Here is a 20,805-nt window from a genome sequence, read left to right as displayed (position 1 = left end):
AGCTGTCTATGACAATACCTAGGGTTTTCCCCGAAAACAGCCGAGCTAAAATTGAGCGCCATTAGTCCAATTTTTTGACGCTCTTAAATATTAAGCTACTTTTTATATGGGTAATATTTGTAGCAAAGAATTTAGCCCATATAAAAAGTATTTCTAAATTCTTTGCGCGTCTTATAAATAAGACTAGAGCGCCATATAAATTAAATGGAAAACATACATTATGTCATTGTCAAGAAAAATAAAGCTGTAAAAATCTCACCTGCTCGTCTTTGATGTTGCAATTAGCACATTCAGCATTTTCAGTATCTACTAAATAAATATATGAAAGTGCCAAATGTCCAAGATACCATGACGTCCTCCTCAAAATGTTAGATCCTTTGAACTCCATTTATTTTATCCCCGATTAATCCTCTCACACATGAGCCTGATGAGGCCTACATGTAAGATTCCTTGTAATGTTCACAGCGTTTATTTTAAATCGTTCACGTTCTCAAATTTTAGCAGGTATTTAATTATGAATATTTATTTATGATTTTGATTTATTTACTATTTCGAAGATACAGTCTTGCAACGTGTTTAGTTAGTCTAAGTTACGTGTTTAGTGATTCTTACAAACAATAGACTGACATAAAAAGTGGCTCCTTTTGAAGCACAAACTGCATCCATGTATATATTACAGCTGGCCCGGTTTGATGGGGCCTGTTTTTGATAATAATTAATTACCATTTTTCACTTCCGTGTTTATTATGTTTACCAACGCCATGATGGAAAAAAGTCCGTTTCCCACAATCCTTAGCGCGCATTCACACAGGTCAGTAAGACCGGTGTGACACAATGTCCACAATGATTGTAACATCGAAGTGTACAGTGCGACGCTTTGTTTAATATACGGATTTTCCTAATTATTTGCTGAGCCATTTGGCATCAATTGAAGTTATTAAAATGAAATAATTATCTGCCTCAACATGAACCAATTGTACTCAATGATAATATTTGTTTGTGAATATCATAGTGCATTAAATTCATTAAATTGCCTCAATTTCTTAAAATATAGATTTTATTCTTAGACATTAATTTTCCTTTTTTTCCTTGTTATCTCAACATTGCTCTGCAAATTTTAGCCGAGGCAACTGCCTCGGTGTGCCTCAGCGTGGCTACGGCGCTGTCATGGAACATAGTCCGACCATTTGTTGTTATGATAGCTCGGACATGATCGCCAGGGGCGGTGCAGATTGACTCAGACATTTCCTATAATGTCCCTATTCGCTGAGTAAACATTGTAAAGTGGGATGAAAGCCAGACACAACAAACAAGACAGTACACGTTTGAAAGGCAGCGCATTACCATCGACTGGCAGATTGACGCTTCTTCTTCAAAAATGAAAGACAGGTTTTGCATCTTAAACGACACGCAACTGATCATGTCAATTTTGGATCGCATAAAAATACGTCAATTGGCCAGTTGATTATAATACATTGCCTTTCAAAATCCCCGTCTCAATCGTGAACCTGCATACATATTATATAAAAGAGACTTTATCGTGCTTTGAAAATGTCCGTTATCAACATTATAAAATTCAAGTAAGCTCTCACCTGCGCGAACTAGATCAAGGACGTGACAACTCAAACCTCCTATGTCGTTTGCTATACTCTTTTGATTCCCTATATACTACTCTTCTTGTATGGTTAGCGTGTTGCGTTTTCAGTAATACCCAGCGATAACATGAAAGGTAAACAATTACGAAAGAAAAGCAAACTACTCAACGGTATCATCTTGGGTAACAAAAATATATGACTATAATTCCACATGTAATATTATGAATATTGACATCTTCTAAGACTATTCGTGTGCACTTATCGTTTATGGGTATAAGGTGCTGGTGACAAGAGGTCTTTCTCATTTGTTTGTTCCGTAATGCGGTGGCAATAGTATATTATCCACTTTAAATTCAATATGAAAATGTGTCATGAATACGACATTTTTAATAGTGTTATGCTGTATTTAGTTTAGTTTTTTTGTTTATATTAACACTACAATCGCGCGTGGTTGTTTCATTGCTTAGCATTAATCGCAAGCAAAATTACGAAACCACAATGTGTGATAGCAATTTAAACAACGCAATCATTATCTTTGTTTCAGGACCTCGCATTGAGATCGCGCGATTCGCAACGTGTTCTTTTTTTAAATTTTTGCCCTTGCAAACAATCCAGGAATCTCAAGTGTGAAATCCTGATGCGAGATAGCGAGCTATCGATGCGAAAGTTTAAGAATTCAAGAAATCAAGATGCAATATATCACAACAACGATACGAGACCGCGAATATGAAATAATATCATTGATTAATATGAGCAGTTGATCAGCACATTTCATGCTTACATAAATATCACGGAAAAGTATATGTTGTAATAATTGTGATGCTTATATATGAATAGCTACACTTGATTCAAAGTACTATGTTTATGCGATTATGAAACAAACCATATAAACTGCCAACGGATTGTGGCTATTCCTGTCACAGTATTCAGTCAATTAATGTCATGATTGCTATTCTTCCATTGCTCCGTTTTGCCATAGGATTTGATTTGATATGTAAACTATTTATGTTATTGACACTCGTATCTGTAAATGTATTTGTAATTTTATATTATTTTGGTTTAAACATATTTATTCAATAATGTGTTTTACAACATAATGTACAAGCATCTAAAGTTTATAGGATTGGAACGATAGCTAGGCTAGAAGGGTTCCTTTCCTCAATGGTATATTTACAAAACATAGTGGCGGTATTTGCATTCTAAACACAAAACATTTGAATAATCATTCGAGTTTAAACAAGTGTATATGTATGATTGGAATCAACATTGCTAAAATATGTTGAGACAATGTATTAAGAAAAAGCATATTGCTGGTGTGATTATGATCGAAGAAATTGATTGTGAAAACAAATGTTAAAAATTAGAGAACCGATAGTTATCCCACTCTGAACCTTCCTGAGCCTTCGATGAAAATATGGACTGCATCAAATAATGCATAGTTATCTCTGATTGAAAGATTATCATCTCCGTACAGTAATGTGCGGAGTGATATATTCGTGTATTGTTCTATAGTTCTTACTAAAGTAATTCTTATAGCTGCATAAAATGGACAGACCAGTAAAAAGTGAGTAGTGTCCTCTATTTTTCCGCATCGACAAAGTGGCGATGGAACCAGATTTCTATCAAATAAATGTTTATTAAGAGAACTACAATTAGTTCTTAGACATGTGTGCAGCACTTGCTGTCTTCGCTTACCATAATAGAACAACGGATTACTACGAGATTTGTTAAGATCGATGGCCTTTTTAAAATCAGATATGTTATCAACAAGTTTTGCTTCGTCTGTAAGTGAATTCCAAGCAGCAATTGTTGAGGGCAAGAAGGAATGTTGGTACAGAGAAGTCCTAGTCCGAGCACCATCTAAGTGGGATGAGTTACGCAATGATCTTGTAGATCGCTCGCCAACTGATTGTGGGTACAGTGAGGACAAATATTCTGGACTAAGACCTTTGACCATTTTAAAGAAAAGAATGAATTTGTGCTTGGACCTTCTTGTGCCAAGAGTTTCCACGCCAATTTCGTTAGAAAGTAAATTTAAGGACACAAGTCGGGTACAGCCGGAAACAATGCGGGCAACTTCAGTTTGAATTTTATCTAAATCATTTTTTTATACATTGTACAATTGTCCCATACAACATCTGCATATTCTAGAATAGGTCGAATAAACGTGAAATAAGTTATTTCAAGTTATCTTCGGTCAAGGCGAAAACGAAGTTTTTTTAGAAGGTTGACACGTGACCAGGCCTTTAATTTAATACATTCAATGTGTTGATGCCAGCTTCCATCATTTGACAGAATAATGCCTAAATGAGTGTGACTATTCACTTCGGGAATCGGAGTATCGTACATATTGATAGGAGTATGATAGGGTTTGTCCCTCTTACGCGATATAACAAGTGATTCTGACTTCAATGGATTGAATTTTACCAACCATGTATCGGCCCATTTTGCAATTTTGTCTATATCGCGCTCTAAAACAGCGGCTGCAGAATTAGGATTGTCAACAACGACAAATAAACTAGTGTCGTCTGCAAATAAGTTTATATGAGCTTGAATGTCATTTACAATGTCAATTATATATACAAGAAATAATAGGGGACCAATAATGGAGCCTTGTGGAACTCCAGCATTGATTTCGGCTAGGGAAGATGAGGCCCCGGGAACCACTACCCTTTGACGCCTTTGATACAGATAGTTAGAAAACCAGTTCAAAAGTTTATCTTTGATACCGGCGCGTTTCAGTTTTAATATAAGGCCACTATGCCAGACTTTGTCGAATGCTTTGCTTATATCGAAAAAAACCACCCTTACTTCCAATCCATCATCGAGTGCTTTACAAAACGTGTTGTTAAGGTATGTAAGCTGGTTGACAGTAGAGTCACCTGGCATAAATCCGGATTGAAATCTTGTGAAAAAATTAGTATCACGCAAAAAGTTGAATACATGTTTAAAGATAATCAGTTCTAGTACTTTTTCCATGGTATTAGATCAATAATAGATGACGAAGTTTCAGTAATGTGGGTGGGACCCTGTATACATTGGTCGAGTGCAAACTGTTGCGAGATGGAGTCAATTTTACGTTTAGCCTGATCAAGTTGGGTTTTTAAATTAAAGTCGCCCAAAACTATAATGTCGTTAATGCCGGTATCTATTGTTAGCCCGAATGAGTCTTCAATTTTACAGAAATAATTATCTGAGTTGGTAGGTCTATAAAAAGTTCCGATTAAAATTCGTTTATTAGAATGAGGTCGAACATCCAACCAAATTGCCTCAAGATTAGTTATCTCTAGATCTGGTCTTCGATTAAAATGAATACCATCTTTGACATATACAGCAACTCCGCCGTGTGCGTTTTGAGTTCGGTCGCGGCGGACAGGTAGGCAAAAAACTGGTATAAATAACTGGTCGTTATTAATGGAATCTGAAAGCCACGTTTCGGAGAAAGTGATGATATCAAATGGTGTTAATTCTGCAGCTAGCAAATCCAACTTATGAAGAAGACTTTGCACATTATAGTGAACTAGCGACAAATTGTGAGAAGACTTTAAAAAATTGGACATATCTAATGATGAGTAACTGTGGGATTCAAGTGATGATGAGGAAACACTAGTTGATGGCCCGGGGTTTGGGTGGATATCACCGGATATAATCAGTAGAAGACAGTGTAGCCATAGGCAAAGCGTAGACACAAAAACTGCTGTATTCAATCGAAAAAAGAACACGATATTTTGCATTACTTTGTGACTGGTCGGACTGATACGTACATTGTCAGATGGCACTCGGACATGGACTCAATATTAACAGCCAAAGATTTTACAAACACGGGAAAATTAAAGATAGCGACGAGATAAAATAAGGTGATTGCTAGCGGCAAAAAGTAGTTGATGCGCAAGTTGGACATTACAGCTATTCTTGTCTGACCTTTGCTCATGATTTACGAAGCAGGAGCAAAATGAACATGTAAACAGCTGTCATGCCAAACAAAATAACCACGAGCAGGGAGTAAACTCTGGGAAGGCTAAATATGGTCAATATGGTCAAATTATCGGTTCCATGTAGAGAAAAGCATAATAAAAAAAAGCGTAAGTACAAGAAATAAGTAAAAAGTGCAAAAGAAAAAATATATTAAGACGTAGATAAGAGTGTAAGGCATTATGCAAAAAGGCCGGTCATTCAACATAATTCGTAAGTGCTGTAATAATTACGTGAATAGCTTCTTGAGAAGCATAGATGTGGTTAAAGGCATTTGTGGGTGTATTAATGAAAGTAACTGCACTTAATAGGTATACATGATAGGAATATACAACGTAGTAAGAAGCGATAGAAAGCAAATTTGATACAGAGTAAATAGTAAAAGTGATACAAATTATGTTATGTACAGACATACACGATCATTATGAACAGTATATAGAAATAAATGATTTTTCTTTTTTCAAGTTTTTTACAAGTTGCAACAAGGATATCAGTAAAACTGATGGATGCTGCCCAATGATGCTATGTCAATATATGGGTTTATTGTGTGGAAATAAGTGTGACCTTGAGAAAATCTATTATAAGCCTTAGTGACCTTGACCTTGACCCCAGTGACCTCAAACCTCATCAAGAGGTAGAGGTCCATGCAAGGTACTTATATGCCAAATATGTAAGAGAGCGGAAAAGTATTAAAGGCGCTATGTGAAACTGTAACCAAAGTGTGACGAAAAATATATTATTAGCCTCAGTGACCTTGACTCCATTGACGTCAAATCTTATCAAAAGATGCCAAATGTGTAAGAGAGCGGTAAAGTATTCAAGGCGCTATGAGAAACTGTAACAAAAGTGTGACCGAAAATCTATTATTAGCCTCGGTGAGCTTGACCTTGACCCCAGTGACGTCAAACCTCATCAAAAGGTAGAGGTCCATGCAAGGTACCTACATGCCAAATATGTAAGAGATCGGTAAAATAGTGAAGGCGCTATGTGAAACTGTGTCAAAAGTGTGACGGAAAATCTATTATTAGCCTGGGTGACCTTGACCTTGAACCCAGTGATGTCAAACCTCATCAAAAGGTAGAGGTCCATGCAAGGTACCTACATGCCAAATATGTAAGAGATCGGTTAAATTGTGAAGGCGCTATGAGAAACTGTAACAAAAGTGTGACGGAAGGAAGTACGGAAGTACAAACTAGCAACTATATGCTCCCCATATATATATATATATATATATATATATATACTCATACTGGGTTAAATATAGGGTCTGTGATATATTTCCGGAGTGTTGGGTACTTCCCTTTCCCATGCTAGTATCCAACTGAAAAATAGCGTGTTTTATGCGAATTACCTTCAACAACCTATATATAACTCAAAACTTAATATATCTAGTTATTTCTGCAGACAAATAACATATACATTTTTTTACTTTAAACCTCGTATCTGGGTCCCCATGACCCAATTATTTTTTTATATATGTATACTCTGTGATACTTTATACCGACATACCGGGTCCCTGAGATAGTGTCACTTGAAATACGAAACATTGTTTGCTAAAAAATGAGTTGGCCTTGAGCATAGTTATATCTTGCGACACTCGCATTAGAATTGTGGTTAAGATCTTCTCGACCTCAAACTTTATATATTAAATCCTCACGATCAGATTTGTTTGTATTTGTGTGGCCTATGCATGAATCGCTCTGCATGGTTTCCTTGCATAATACATTTAATAACATTTTGAGTCGAATTCATTTTACAGAGGGAATGACACAATGGTGAACTAAATATGTGTTTAATGTTATTTTAATATTTTTTTGAATTTTTGCATTATTTGACTACGTATCGTGTTATTTTCTCCTGTTGCGTGATTTTGTAGTCGCCGGAACTTTTAAAAGCACAATGTCCTTGGTTAAACAATTGAGATAATGTAGGATAGAATCATCCTTGTAGAAATCATTGAATTATATAACAGTGGTGTCCGTGTGATGCAAGCAGCTATAATGAAACAGTTGTCGCTATAACAGTTTCATTGCAAAGATACGTAAAGGTAAAACAGTTGCGGATCGTTAATGGTAAATAGATATGACAACCAAAAACAAAACATTTATAGGATTATTAAATTGAAATGAAAAATAGAAGTCAAACGAATATTTAAACGTTATAACAATATGTATTTACTTATTGTGTTTAAACCTGACGTGATGTCACCCTGGCGTGACACGAGTATAAATGTTTTTTATGATAGCTTCGAAAAGGATTTCAAAGATAATGACTAAAACACGCAGCGATTCCTAGTACAAGAAGAGTACCGCTATTAAGACCACATTGAACACTGTAAATTGCAATTTTTCAAGATTGCATGGTCCCAAAGTATTGAATAAAGAACAAAATACCCTGTTAATTATGAAGTCCGACATGCTATTAAGACCAAGCTGAAAGTAGCGGAACTTTACTGTAGTTTTATGTGCCTTCGTGGAAAATGATCCAGTCATCGATATTCGGTCCACTTCCTCATGTCCAACAGAAAGATATTCATTTCGTGCTTTGAACTATTCTGAAGATTTTAGTCATAGTTATGTCATAAATATCGAATAGGGACTTGTAAAACCAGTTTTTTAACTTGCATTATTGCTTCGCAAGAATGGACCTGTAAAAATGCTTTCAAATTAGTTAAAAGGAAGGTATTTTGAAAAAAAATCTGATTTTGTCTTATAAACAAAAAAAAAACATTGAATGTGATACATAACCCATCACAGTATCCAATAACAGACGGACGAAAAGATTTGAGTATAGCCTATAACACTTGCGACTGGGTATAATACATAAGAACCTCCAATAACTAAAGGCAGTGGCTAGTCGTACAGTCCCGTACGGCTAGACAAGAGGCTAACCGTACGGCCCCGTACGGCTAGACAATAGGCTAGCCTTACGGCGCTGTACGTATTATAGCCTTTCCTATTGAGATTGTCTAGCCGTACGGCTTATAAAGTATAGAATTGTCATTTAGTGCTGTTAATCAGTAATATGCAGCAAAGACAAATAAGCGCCCGAGCCGATTGTGACGAAGATATTTCGTACATATTTTCCTAAAATAAGGCTAGTATTCCACCAATCCGCATCCGCATCCGTATCCGCGTCAGTATCCGCAAAATCGTTATACGGACGCTATATTCCATTTATCCGCAAACGGATGCGGACGAGATAGGGACGGCATTTAGCACGATGAGAGTAGCTGTCATCTAAAAAATAAACTGAAAATCTATCGAATTCGTGAAAAAATACCCGGAATTATACAACCAACGCAGTTCTGCATATCGTGACTCTGATTATACTTTAAAGTTTAAATGTATGGAAAATCATAGCCAAGGCACTAAAAGAAGATGTTTCAGGTATTTACCATTTGTATCCTTTTACGGACAGAACGATGATTTGTACCTTATATCTACTTAAATTCACGCTTAGCAGCTTGTCCTTCATTATAATTATCTCAATAATTATAATTTTTAGTTTTATCCATATACAAAAATAAAGATACGTTCGACGTATGCGGATAAATGGAATATAGCGTCCGTATATTTTGCGGACAGGATACATTTACAGATAGATGGAATAGTAGCCCAAGAATGCTCACTTGAGCGTTCTATTGCGGACGCCTATTCGCGTGCGGATACGGATGAATGGAATAAGTGCAGTGCATTTCTACTTGTTTTATTTTTTGCGGATGCGGATATGCGGTTGCGGACAGATGGAATAGTAGCCTATAACTGAAGCATTCGTATTTTTAGTTAGTGTTCGTGTGGCGAATAAATGGTTGCAGGAATTTATCAAAGCGCTGACGTCACTGTAGGTGTTCGTTGTTGTATAAGTTTAGACGCACATCAGTTTAAAAAATTATGTTATAGCTTTTTATATTGCAAGTTTTGAATGGACACAATCCATTCAAAATTATAAAGAGTGTGTCTTAAAGCACAGGTTCAGATGGTTTTTTTTAAATCATTAATAAAAAATAAATTTTTAGCTTCGTTTTGGGAAAACAGGGCTAAATGCTTATGCATAAATTGTCATCCCAGTACAAGAGACCCTTTAAACATTATAAAATACGACATGTCGTCCTTGTTTAGCGTGTTTGCATTGCACAAGCTAATCAGTATGCACAGGCTTATCTTATTTGACATGCATTAAGCCCTGTTTTCTCTGAAAGCAGCCAGTATGTGCAGATTTTCAATGATAAACACTAGACTGGCCAATATCGTCTTACAAGCTGTTAAACTCTATTACTCATATACACCAACTGCAGTGCACCAGTGAGTGGTGGACTATAAACAGGCAAATGTGGTGGTTATCTTTCCTAGCAGACGCTAGAAGAATGTGTAGTCTGCTGCAACGGACAGTGGTTGTCTTTCCATGTCATAGTTAAAGGGATCTTTTCACGGTTTGGTAAATTGACAAAATTGAAAATAGTTGTTTCAGATTCGCAAATTTTCGTTTTAGTTATGATATTTGTGAGGAATCAGTATTACTGAACATTCACCATGGTCTAATATAGCCATTATATGCATCTTTTCACGATTTAAAAACCTAAAAATTATAGAGCGTTGCAACGCGAAACGATTGAATAATTTGGAGAGTTCTGTTGTTATCGTTTAAATTTGTGAAACTACGAAGATTGCTTATATCAGGTATAGAATACACCTCTCATGTATGCTTGGCAGGATAGCTCATTAGGCTAAAGCGTTTTTTACTCCAGGATTCCGGGGGTCACTGGTTCGAGCCCTTGTACGGGCTTCTTTTTTTCCATTTTTAAATTTTATTTTTGATTTTTTTCTGGAGCGTTAAAAATCCAATGTTTACATTCATCAATATAAAGCATTTAATGACAAACTTAAAAACATGTCAAAATCTGTGAAAAGGCCCATTTAAGGCTTCTACGCACATACCGATTTGCAAAAACATTAGCGTTAGCTGACGCTCACACTAAAAATGAACCGTTAAACTAAATTTAGATTCACATCGTACATGCACGATTTACATGCTGGCGAATTCGACTGTACATACATTTTCGATTTCAGAATTTAATATCTGGCTTATTTTGCATATATCGACACATGTTCTTCTTAACTTTTATTTAAGTTTATGTTCAAATATATGTTTAATAAGTTGTTTTTTTTTTATACACATTTTATGTAAATTAATAAATATTTGAAAAAATCGTATAATCTCGCTTTAAAAATTCTTCATCTTTCACGGCTTCCTTTCATGTCATACGGTTGCTTATTTGATTCATTAATTAGTCGACGTTCCTAAGGCGTGAAAAACCTGTATTAAAGAGTTGCGGCATCGATATTTTGAAATTTAATGACGACAGCCGTCAAAGTTACGTTCTAGAAATTGACTTACACACAATTTAAATCGGTTTCTAATTTGATTCTTTGATAAGACGACTTTCCTATGTAAGGAGTGAAAACTGTTTTAATTAGTTGCGGCATCGATATTATGAAATTCAATGACGGCCAAGGTACTGCTCAGAAATGGAGTCACACAAATAATTTAATTGTCGTTCAGACAATGGATAAATATATGGTTTCATACAAGCAATATATCAGTTCACTGAAAATGGTTGTCTTTAACTTAGACAATATCCATAGGAAAGGCTATACGTACAGAGCCGTACGGCAAACCTATTGTCTACCCGTACGGGGCCGTGCGGCTAGCCTCTTGTCTAGCCGTACGACTAGCCACTGTAAAATGTATAGTTATTTCATTTTCATTTTACAAATGTCTCTAAAAATATATTTAAATTTTCTCTATCATGGAAGTGTCATTTATTCATACAACACATGACAAATTATAACAACAATATATGTTAAAATTATCTGACCCTTGTCAGACGTTTTATTATGAAACTAATAAATGATATGCATGATTGTCAGATTGTGAAATGCTCAATTCAAGTATTATATAAGAGATAAATGGTGACGGACCCATGACAAACAAATAATTGGAGATAGTAGTAACAATCCATCATAAGTTGCAGTACGAACTAAATGATTATCATGAAAATAAAAACTGATTTAACAAGCAAATTCGTTGAATTGATATCCCCAGCCATTATACTTCTGGATACAAGTTATGGCTCTGGACACACAAAAAAAGCATTTTTTTCAAATACAAAGGGTCATAACTCCGCTATTAATCAAGGGTGTACAATGCCATTTGGCGTGCATCATCCTCTTATCCATATATATATACTCGTACCAAGTTTCAATGAAATCTGCTAAAGCACTTCCAAGATATGGTTCCGGACACAAAAGTGCCGGACGGACAGACGGAAAGACGGACAATGCCAAATTAATATCCCTCCGCTGTTGGCGGGGGATCACAAAAATTAAGCAAAATTAATTACATACACAACAAGATGCGTTTGTGAAACCCAATGCCCCGTATATAACGTTTGACCTTGAAGGATGACCTTGACCCTTCACCACTCAAAATGTGCAGCTCCATGAGATACACATGCATGTCAAATATAAAATTGCTAGCTTCAATATTGCAGAAGTAACATAACATGAACAATTTTGACCCATATATTTGACCTTGAAGGATGACCTTGACCTTTCACCACTCAAAATGTGCAGCTCTATGAGATACATATGCATGCCAAATATCAAGTTGCTATCTTCAATAGTGCAAACGTATTCATAAAATAAGCGATTTGGGCCACATATATTTAACAACTGACCTTGAAGGATGACTTTGACCTTTCAACACTCAAAATTTGCAGCTCCATGAGATACACATGCATGCCAAATTTCAAGTTGCTATCTTCAATATTGCAAAAGTATTAATAAAATAAGCGATTTGGGCCACATATATTTGACCTCTGACCTTGAAGGATGACCTTGACCTTTCACCACTCAAAATGTGCAGCTCAATGAGATACACATGCTTGGCAAATATCAAGTTGCTATCTTCAATATTGCAAAAGAATTCATAAAATGAGCGATTTTGGCCACATATATTTGACCTCTGACCTTGAAGGATGACCTTGACCTTTCACCAATGATAATGTGCAGCTTCAGGAGATGCATTTGCATGCCAAATATCAAGTTGCTACTTTCAATATTGCAAAATGTTAAAGTTGGCATAAACAGACCAACCAACCAATCAACAGACCGACAGAGCAAAAACAACATGTCCCCCACTACTATAGTGGGGGACATAAAAATAGACTGATCCTACAAGCAAACCCCATATTTACACAGAACAATGTCTGAATTGACATAAATTTGGACAAAAAACATGCATTTTCCTGGATTTGAAGCACAGACCTTTTGATTGCAAACAACAGTCTTACTTACTAAGACATTTCTGAAAATTACACGTTGCCAGCAAAGTACATTTTTAAATCAGATATGCAATGTCATGTCCTTACCAAATTGTACTAGAGCTGTTTTCACTTCGAGTTTGCAAACAGCCTTAAAATATAAACTAAACACTAGAAAAGAATCTTTAACAAGGGCTGTTTGTAAAACAAGCATGCCCCCCATATGGGCTGTCCGTTGTAGTGGCAGCCATTGTGTGAATACGTTTTTTGTCACTGTGACCTTGACCTTTGACCTAGTGACCTGAAAATCAATAGGGGTCATCTGTGAGTCACGATCAATGTACCTATGAAGTGTCATGATCCTAGGCAAAAGCGTTCTTGAGTTATCATCCGAAAATCATTTTACTATTTCGGGTCACCGTGACCTTGACCTTGTGACCTCAAAATCAATAAGGGTCATCTGTGAGTCATGATCAATCTACCTGTGAAGTTTCATGATCCTAGGCATATGCGTTCTTGAGTTATCATCTGAAAACCATTTTACTATTTCGGGTCACCGTGACCTTGACCTTTGACCTAGTGACCTCAAAATCAATAGGGGTCATCTGCAAGTCATGATCAATCTAGCCATGAAGTTTCATGATCCTAGGCGTATGAATTTTTGAGTTATCATCCGGAAACCATTTTACTATTTTGGGTCACCGTGACCTTGACCTTTGACCTCAAAATCAATAGGGGTCATCTGCGAGTCATGATCAATGTACCTATGGAGTTTCATGATCCTAGGCCCAAGCGTTCTTGAGTTATCGTCTGACAACCACCTGGTGGACGGACCGACAAACTGACATACCGACAGACCGACCGACATGAGCAAAGCAATATACCCCCTCTTCTTCGAAGGGGGGCATAATGAGATAAAAGTGCACTTACAAAATCAAAGTCTTTCATTTTGAAAACCAATAGACAGAATTATAACATATAAAAAGTATACAATCTTCAGTACACTGATCAACAAATTAAAACATTTTAAATCATACAATTTGCATAAAATTCAAAGCTTGATATCTCAAAAACTTATCCACAATATTGAAAGATATTAAGAATCTTACAATCTGCATCATAACTAAAGCTCAATATCTTATAAAACTGATTGACTAAACTGCAACATTTTACAAATTATTTAATCTACAAAAAATGAAAAACTTCATATTTCAAAATTCAACCGACAGCATTGACACATATTTAGAATCATACAAAGTTAAAGCTTCAAATGTCAACTTGAAATGAGTCCAAAGTACACGGACTTTAGTGAAACACTGGTAAGGGACTAAAAAGGCAGTTAACAACAAGAGCTGTGTTCGTAAAACACAATCCCCCTTACTGCGCCGCTTTGAAGCCATATATTCGACCTATGACATTGAATTATGACCTTGACCTTTCACCACTCAAAATGTGCAGCTCCATGAGATACACATGCTTGCCAAATATGAAGTTGCTATCTTCAATATTGCAAAAGTATTCATAAAATGAGCGATTTTGGCCACATATATTTGACCTCTGACCTTGACCTTTCAGAAAATTAAAATGTGCAGCTCTATGAGATACATATGCATGCCAAATATCAAGTTGCTATCTTCAATATTGCAAAAGTTATTGCAAATGTTAAAGTTGGCGTAAACAGATCAACCAACCAACCAACAGACAGGACAAAAACAATATGTCCCCCACTACTATAGTGAGGGACATAAAAATAGACTGAACCTTCAAGCAAACCCCAAATTTACATAGAACAATGTCTGAATCGCCATAAATTTGGACAAAAAACATGCATTACCCTGTATTTGAAGCACAGACCTTTTGATTGCAAACAACAGTCTTACTAAGACATTTCAGAAAATTACACGTTGCCAGCAAAGTACATTTTAAAATCAGATATGCAATGTCATGTCCTTACCAAATTGTAATAGAACTGTTTTCACTTCGAGTTTGCAAACAGCCTTAAAATATAAACTAAACACTAGAAAAGAATCTTTCAGGAGATAAAAGTGCACTTACAAAATCAAAGTCTTTCATTTTGAAAACCAATAGACAGAATTAAAACATAAAAATTATGCAATCTTCATTACACTGATCAACACCATTAAAACATTTTAAAATCATACAATTTGCATAAAACTCAAAGCTTGATATCTCAAAAACTTATCCACAATATTGAAAGATATTAAGAATCTTACAATCTGCATCATATTTAAAGCTCAATATCTTATAAAACTGATTGACGAAACTGCAACATTTTACAAATTATTTAATCTACAAAAAATGTAAAACTTCATATTTCAAAATTCAACTGACAGCATTGACACATATTTAGAATCATACAAAGTTAAAGCTTCAAATGTCAACGTGAAAAACACATCCAAGATATCATTTAAACTAATATACTGACAAAGTTTCAAGAAGATTCATAAGTCCATATAAGGAAAAATGCCCCGCCCACTGGTGGCCATGTTTTTCTTAGCAACTGGAACCAATTTCAAACTTGTCCAAATATCATTGGGACAAATCTTCTGACAAAGTGTCATGATGATCGTACAATAAATATGGCTTCTAGAGTTTTAACAGGGTTTTACTTTAGCCATATAAGGAAAAATACCACGCCCCCTTAGTGGCCATGTTTTTCCACCAACTAGAACCATTTTTGAACTCATCCAAGATATCATTAGGACAAATCATCTGACCAAGTTTCATAATAATCGGAAAATAAATGTGGCCTACAGAGTGTTTACAATGTTTTAGTAAAGCATGATACATAACCATATTAGGAAAAATGCCCCGCCCCCTGGTGGCCATGTTTTTTAAGCAAACGAAACTATTTTTGAACTAATCCAAGATATCATTAGGACAAATCTTCTGACCAAGTTTCATGAAGATAAGAAAATAAATGTGGCCTATAGAGTGTTAACAAAGTTTTACTATAGCCATATAAGGTAAAATGCCCCACCCCCTGGCGGACATGTTTTTCAACCAACCAGCATCATTTTTTAACTTGTCTACGATATTTTTTGGGATGAATATTCTGACCAAGTTTCATGAAGATCGGAAAATAAATGTGGCCTCAAGAGTGTTAACAAGATTTTACTATAGCCATATATAGCCATATAAGGAAAAATGCCCCGCCCTTTGGCAGCCATGTTTTTCAAGCAAACGTAACCATTTTCAGCTCGTCTAAGATATCATTGAGACCAAACTTCTGACCAAATTTCATGAAGAATGGACAATAAATGTGGCCTCTAGAGTGTTAGCAATGTTTAACTAAAGACATAAGGAAAACTCCCCCGCCCCTTGGCGGCCATGTTTTTTCACTGATCTGGACCATTTTCAAACTCGTCCAAAATATAAATAAAACCAATGTTTTGACCAAGTTTCATGATGATTAGGCAAACATTTTGACTTCTAAAGTGTTCACAAGGTTTCTCTATAGCCATATAAGGAAAACTGCCCCGCCCCTGGCGGCCATGTTTTTCAACGGACCGGAACCAATTTTTAACTAAACCAAAATATCATTTAGACAAACATTTTGACAAAGTTACATGAAGATTGGACTTCTACAGTGTTCACAAGTTTTTTTGTTGTTTTTTTGACCTAGTGACCTAATTTTTGACCCAGCATGACCCAGTTTCGAACTCAGTCGAGGTATCAATGTGACAAATGTTCTGCAAAATTTCATGAAGATCAGACAATAAATGTGGCATCTAGAGTGTTCACAAGGCAAAATGTTGACGACATACAACGCACAACGGACAAAAGGCAATCACAAAAGCTCACCATGAGCATGTTGCACTCAGGTGAGCTCAAAAGTTATGGCCAATTTTAAAGTTTTCAGACGGACGGACAGAAGCAATATATTTAACATTTAACCTTGAAGGATTACCTTGACCTTCACTTTTCACCACTCAATATGTGCAGCTTCACAAGATGCACATGCATGCCAACTGGAGCTTTGTCACAGACGTGACATATACCCCCACATAACGCATTGACACAGACTATTTTGTATGCTGTCTTCACAAAACAAGATAATACAATTTATGGCGATTTTTTAAGAATCATTATGCCATTATCATTTATAGCCATTTTTACCTTTGAACTCTTGAATTGTTTCACATGACAAGCCTTCCAATGACTTTGAACAAAATTGATGTACAGAGTCATTTTAAAATCTTACAATGAATGACATATTTATGGCCCAGACAAGATAATTTATTGCCATTTTTGACCTTTGAACTAAAACTACAACTTTGAGTTTGAAGATATCGACGTAATTCTTTCGCGCGACACACTGTCAAATGATGGTGAACAAAAGAGCCAACGATTTTAAAATCGCACAATAAACAACATAGTTATTGCCCAGACAAGCTCAATTATGGCCATTTTTTACCTTTAAACTCAAATTGTGCCCTTGTTCTTGGAAATATCGACGTAATTCTTTCGCCCGACACACTGTTCAATGATGGTGAACAAATGTGCCAAATGATTTTAAAATCTCACAATAAAAAACAAAGCTATGGCCCGGACAAGCATTTGACCTTTGAACTCCCAAGTGTGACCTTGACCTTTGAGATATTGACGTAATTTCTTTTAACGCGACACACCGTTCCATGATGGTGAACAAATGTACCGAGTCATTTAAAAATGTAACGATAAATAACATAGCTATGGTCCGTACAAACTTACAGTTTAAAACATACTAAGTGACCCCATGACCTAGTTTTTGACCTGGCATGACCCATATTCAAACTTGATCTAGACATTATCTACATACAACTACTGACCAAGTTTGGTGAAGATCGGATGAAATATCGGGACAGACCGACAAACGTGACTCCTATATAGCCCCCATTACCAATTGTAATAGGGGTATAAATATCAAGTTGCTATGTTCAATATTGAAAAAGTTATGGCCATATAAGTTTTCGGCCAGATGGACAGACTGACTGACTGACGGACAGTTCAACTGCTATATGCCACCCTACCAGGGGCATAAACATATTCCACAGTTCAACAATTCTTTTTCCATTTTTGTTTTTCCATAATAATGTTATGGACCCTTGCCCTTATCTGGGCCACTGTTCTTCCGGTAAGTATTTTTAGGGACCCCATTATTTTTGAGCCAGATGGCATTTTTTTTCTCTTAATTCATCTCTAAAAAAGTTCATGAAACATATGTTCTCTTCGCTGGCCCACTTTCGTTTCATTCCTTTTCTTGTCCCTGTCCCTAAAACAAGAATAGATATAAAAAATAAAATAGCAATGAGTATCATGTCAGTGTTTTTTTCAGTTTTGGGGAAAAGGGGTCGGGTCCCCTGAGAGGGGGATAATTCACGTGTAAAAGGGGAAATTTCAATGCTAAGCAAGTAACATACAAAATCAAGTTGTAACACCATAATTCACCATACACAGAGAGAAAAACATTATTCCAACTTTTTTTGTCATCAACATGTTATGTTTATGTTCAAAGATCAACATTTTTTGGCTTTTTCTGTGAATTATTTAAACGAGGTATTGATTAAAATTGAACTACACTTCCAAGAGGGGAAATTTTCAAATATTTTTGGGAAAAATATACACTCTAAGCAGCAAACTCATTTGTTCAGTGACTGTAAAGCCCTTTATTTTGTTGACTTTTCTACTGAATTGATCCTTGCACACAAAGTATCAACATAAGTCAGTGTTCTGCCGTGGATGCGCCCTTGTGTTATTGTCGCAAAAAACAAATATTTGTCCCCACCCGTTTTCTGTATATGGGTCCGCGGGCGCACATGAATTAGAAATAAAAACTAATCGATTCAATTTGTAAGTCGGTAAAGTAATCGAGTGAATGTGTAACCAGAACAAACTATTTCATTGGACATGACGTCATTTCGCAGCCAATGGTTAATTTATTTAATATTAACACTCTATTTCATTGGTAAGTTGAGATTATAACAACCAATCAGATATCAAGGAAATTTCCGAACCTATCAAAATGGCTTAAAGTGACAGGCCAAAGAAAACAAAATCCATTTTTTTTTTTTCCTCCGGCAAGTAAAATTAGAAAATATGACAATAATATTAACAACCCAACAGAGTCTTCCCAAGTCCCAACATCGTTTAGCAATTACGAAAAAAGTCTGCCCCTAAACGTACATTCCAAGAAAATTGGCTTCAAAAATGTCCTTGGTCACTGTTTGACAACAACAAAATGACATGCAGATTGTGCATAAAGCAAAAAAGAAAACGCCTTTACTATCGGTATTTCTAATTATCGAACAAGTACTTTGACATGCGGAGTCCAATGACCATAAATTTTTTCAAAGTTTTGTAATATGTTGACAACTGTTTGACAGTGTTAAAAAGTTTTTTGAATGTTCCAGTTTTAATAACAATGTTACAACCTGACTGTAAGAAGTTTAAGCACGTTTAAAAGTTCAAGTTAAAGGTTATTAGTTTCCACACATTTAATTCTGCTACAAAAATATTTCTGTGTCCCCATATTTTTTCTTTTTGTCCCCACTTTTGTAATCCTAAAGGGTCCCCAACAGTAAAATTTCACAGCAGAACACTGCAAGTGATACAATGATTGAATATTGTAGAGCAAGGTTTTCCTGATAAAAATGCACAAAACCTGAACATGTTAGGAGGTAAAATGAACTAACTGAAACTGTTTTAACACCAGTTTAAACCAATTTTTCACACATATAAGAACTGACAGTTCGCAGAACTATCATTTCTTGGAAGAACAAGTACTAAACATTAACTTTCATAGCAAACTGCCTACTTTGTACTTTACAAGGACTTTTACAAGCACATTGTTGTAACCCTGTAGATCACAGAGGAGGTCGTCTAGAGCATCACACTTGACTTGGACTACTCATTTACTTTAATACAGTCATGACATAAGACTCTGTCACATAATGATAGAAAATGCAGAGAAACCCGTCTTCAAATTTAGTTCATACCTTGAGGATTTGGCTGCCTCATTCATCATGGGTCAGACTGGCTGGCCCTTCACTGGCAGCAGTTGACATGGACTCTGAAAGAACCAAAGTGAAACCTGTAGATTGCATATGATCAGCACAGTCAACACTGGCATGTTGTATCATGAGAGGCTCTGACTCCTGTACAGATTCTAGACTGTGGGTGTCTTCAAACAGTTGCCTCAATGACTGTAAACATATAATGTCAACAGTGGGGTCTTGTATGTCTATTATCCATTGGTGGATCTTGCTGAAATCTATAGAAAACATGCATGCCCCCCATATGGGCTGTCCGTTGTAGTGGCAGCCATTGTGTGAATACGTTTTTTGTCACTGTGACCTTGACCTTTGACCTAGTGACCTGATAATCAATAGGGGTCATCTGCAAGTCACGATCAATGTACCTATGAAGTGTCATGATCCTAGGCAAAAGCGTTCTTGAGTTATCATCGGAAAATCATTTTACTATTTCGGGTCACCGTGACCTTGACCTTTTTGACCTCAAAATCAATAGGGGTCATCTGCAAGTCATGATCAATGTACCTATGATGTTTCATGATCCTAGGCCCAAGCGTTCTTGAGTAATCGTATGACACCACCTGGTGGACAGACGGACCGATCGACATGAGCAAAGCAATATACCCCCTCTCTTCGAAGGGTGGCATAAATATATATTGGCTTGGACAACAGAAAATTGTACTAGAATATATAGTCTACAGTTGGGTCATGTCTTTATATCAATAGATGGGCCTTTATTATATGACAACAGAAATACCATGGGTCAGACTGGCTGGCTCTTCACTTGGCTCCCTCCTATCATGGGTCAGACTGGCTGGCTCTTCACTTGGCTCCCTCCTATCATGGGTCAGACTGCCTGGCTCTTCACTGTCAGCAGTTT

This window comes from Dreissena polymorpha, chromosome 12, assembly GCF_020536995.1.
Source record: "Dreissena polymorpha isolate Duluth1 chromosome 12, UMN_Dpol_1.0, whole genome shotgun sequence".
NCBI classification, from domain to species: Eukaryota; Metazoa; Mollusca; class Bivalvia; order Myida; family Dreissenidae; genus Dreissena; species Dreissena polymorpha.
This window is presented reverse-complemented; position numbering follows the sequence as displayed.